The following is a 3705-nucleotide window of genomic DNA, read 5'->3' as shown; positions in this document are numbered from 1 at the left end:
GGGCCTCGACCCCCGCCGGCGCGCCGCCGCGAGCTCCCGCTCCAGCTCCGGCTCCCGCCATCCCCGCGGCGCCGCCGGGAGCCCAGGGCGCCACTTCCGGGTCTGAAGGCCCATGGCGCCGGGCGGCGAGGTCACGCCCCGTCACGTGTACTGACCACGCCCCTCGGCTCAGGGGACAGGGCCTGGCGGTACCCCTCGCAGGCGCCGGGGAGCGCGTCAGTGGCCTCCGGCTGGGGGCGCCGGGGGCCGAGGCGGTCGGGGCTCGGTGCTGGGGTGGCCGTCGCAGGGCTCGGACCGGGCTGGCTGGACACGGGGATCTGAGCCGAGGCGCTGGCAATCCCCACCCAACCCTGGCCCTTTTCTCCACAGCTCAGTCCCCGCCCCTTTGCGGCCCAGACCCGGTCACCCCAGCCTCCGCCTCTGTACCCCTGGTGTCCCCCTGCCGCCCCCCCTTCCTCCTCCTGCACTCCTGGTGTCCCCTCTGTACCCTCCTCCTCCTCCTCCTGCACCCTTGATGTCCCCTCTGCGGCCCCCTCCGCCTCTTTCTTCTCCTCCTCCTGTACTCCCCCCACCCATGTCCCCTCTGTGGGCGTTAAAGCCTCTCCAGACCCTGTCCACACCCTCCAGAGCCCCCGTCCTAGCCCTAATTATAAAATACGTTTTTCCCCAAAGTAGTTGAGTATCTCTTTCACCAGGATGTGAATGACTTCTTCACAAGTGTGCCACACACGCAGGCACTGTGCTAAGGGGGGCTTTAGTTAACTAGGCCTCGAGTTGCACTTTTGCTTTGCGCCTCACCATCACCCTGCCAAGAAGGTGCTTACTACAGTCAGTGGCCTGTTCTTGTTTATAACTGGGTCCCCACTTCCTGCAGCAAGCAGAGCTATACTCCGCTAAACTCTGCTAATTGTGGATGCCCAATGTAGGTTTCTAGTAAATGGAGGCTGGAGTCTGCAGAGCCCTGAACCCTTCCTGAAGAGGTCTTTAGAATAGGACATTACCCTCTCCCCCATACCTGTCCTATGAGAAAGCCACTCTTCCTGGTCACTTCCAAATACAAACCCTTGCCATGGTCAAAACCTCCCAGTCTCCCCTCTTTGTGGGTTCCATCCCCCACCTTAGACCCCCTAACCCAGGCTTGCCCAGCTGTTCGGGGTTTCATGTTACTGTATTTTTCCTTCAAATACATTCATCAAACCTTCCACCCTCTCCCAGGAGAACTTTAAAAGACTTCCTCTTGCTCTGATTCTGATTAAATTCAACAGAGGACTTAGGCTCAAGCTAAGGTTGGGGAGAGGTTGGGGAGGGGCCACCTTCCTGACACTTCCCCCATACAAATCCTTTCCTTCCTTGGATTTTTCCTGTGTCTGTTTTTCCTTCTGAATTTGATTGTTCACTATGGGGCCCTGTACCTGTCTGGCTCTTTCACACTGTGGCTGTCTGTGAGGAAGATGTGTTGTATTGTCTTGCATTATTTTCTATTTTTAACTACCCCAAATACAGGGATGTATATGAAGTGTGTGTCAAGCAAGTTGTTTCTAAGTGACTAAACCAAACAAGTGGAAGTGGGGGCTGGAGAGATGGCTCAGCAGTTAAGAGCACTGGCTGTTCTTGCAGAGGATCCGGGTTTGAATCCCAGCACCCACACAGAAGTGAACAACTGTCCATAACTCCAGTTCCAGGGGATCTGATGGCCTCTTCTGACCTCTGCAGGCATTGCATGACACGGGTGCACTTACCTACATGCAGGCAATACACTTGTATACATAAAATAAAAATAATAAAATAACAAATTGAAGTGACAGGAAGCCAGTGTGGAGTGCACTACTGTAAAACCACTACTCAGAAAGTTCAGGCAGCAGGATCAGTAATTCAAGGCCAGACTGAGCTATGCACTAATGCCGGAGATATAAACAGACACATTTGTGTTTTTCCGTTATGTCACAAATTTTGTGAATAACAATAAATACCCAAGTGACACTGATTTCCATGACTGCAGTTTGCCAAGTACTTCAAATTTCTCTTGATAGCTGACTGTTGGTAATCACAGGTTCTTTCATAACAATCTTAGTTACTAATATGAACGCAAATTACACACCACACAGTAATTATGTCTGTCTCTCAATGTATATATGTAGAATACAGAATGACTTCAAAGGGAGAGAGGCCACAGAGCTCAAGGACTTGAAAGAGGCCATACTGGAGGGGAGAAAGCTGGTACAGAAGGAAGAAAGCCACTTCCTTAGTTAGATATTAACCAGCCCAGCTGGAGAGCTGCGGTAGGCTGGAAGAGCTGCTGTAGAGTTGAGCTGTAGAGTCCAGTGGAATTGCAAAACAGCATGAGCCTGGAAGCAAGGCAAAGGACGGGGTCCAGACGGCTGGACAAATGGATGGCAGTTCAAAGAAAACACATCAAACATTAGGGACCCAGCTGAGCTGAAGCCTCTGGGACAGCTGGGATTCTCTGTCCATTGGTCCCTTGAAATACACACTAGGTGGTCAGATGACAAAAGGGTGGGGCTGTTACCATCTAGTGTTAGGCATCCTCCTCTTTATGAGGTCCAAGTGAAAGTGCTGTGCCTTTCTCTGGTCTAGTTTGTCCAGTAAAACTCTCAGGCCTAGGTTTTGTTTTGTTTTGTTTATATTGTTTGATATGCCCATATCCCTGTTCTATTTTGCCGTTTCTGATTTATTTTTAATTTTTTTAATTCTGTGTGTGTGTGTGTGTGTGTGTGTGTGTGTGTACATAAGTGCAGGCACCCTCAGAAGTCAGAGGCATTGGATCCCCCCTGGAGCTGGAGATACAGGCAGTTGTGAGTTGCCCCAGTGTATTTGCCGGAAATTGAACTCAGATCCTCTGAAAGAGGACATGAGCTCTTAACTGCTGAACCATCTCTCTAGCCCCTAGCAGGTAGGTACCTTTTTACATTCGGGAGTAAGCAATTAGTTTGTACCTTGTGGATGTTACTGTGCAGGTGGTGGCATCCACACACACTGAATCATTGTGACTCTGTTCTTGCACTCAAAATGGAGCTAAAGGCTCCTTATAAAATGGAGTCACTCAGGCCAAGGCATAGGCAGAAATCCACAGATTTACATAATATGGAGTGACTTAGAACAGAGCACAGCCTGATCTCCACAGTGAGCCCCATCTCACATATATCTGTGTATGTGTAATATAATATATATAAATATTTATGTGTAAAAAATATAATAAAATAAGAGCTGGGCTTGGTGCTGGGTGCACGCCTTTAGTCCCAGCACTCGGGAGGCAGAGATAGGTGGGTTTCTGTGAGTTAGAGACCAGCCTGGTCTACATAGTGAGTTCCAGGCCAGCTGGGGCTACTGGGAGACCCTGTGTCAAAAAGATCAAAAAAAAAAAAAAAAAAAGCATATACATATGTATAATAAAATAAAAGCATGTGAGTTAAATCAGCCAGATCCCCCATAATACCAAACAGAAGCAAATTTACACTCAGTACATCTGCATTTTTACAACCCAAAATTCATAGGGACACCGGGAAGAAGAAGAAAAGAAAAATGCAAGTCACAGACCACTCAAAGACACATTCCGCTGGGATTCAAACCTGGGTCCTCTGCAAGATCAGCCAATGCTCTTAACCGCTGAGCCATCTCTCCAGCCCCAGAACAGGTATATTTCAAAAGAACTATGTACAGCTAGAAGTAAAAAGTTCCCTCACTAAA

The sequence above is a fragment of the Nannospalax galili genome, unplaced genomic scaffold (genome assembly GCF_000622305.1).
Source record: "Nannospalax galili isolate Female #2095 unplaced genomic scaffold, S.galili_v1.0 scaffold538, whole genome shotgun sequence".
NCBI classification, from domain to species: domain Eukaryota; kingdom Metazoa; phylum Chordata; class Mammalia; order Rodentia; family Spalacidae; genus Nannospalax; species Nannospalax galili.
The sequence above is the reverse complement of the archived record's forward strand: the minus strand, read 5'-3'. Positions refer to the sequence as shown.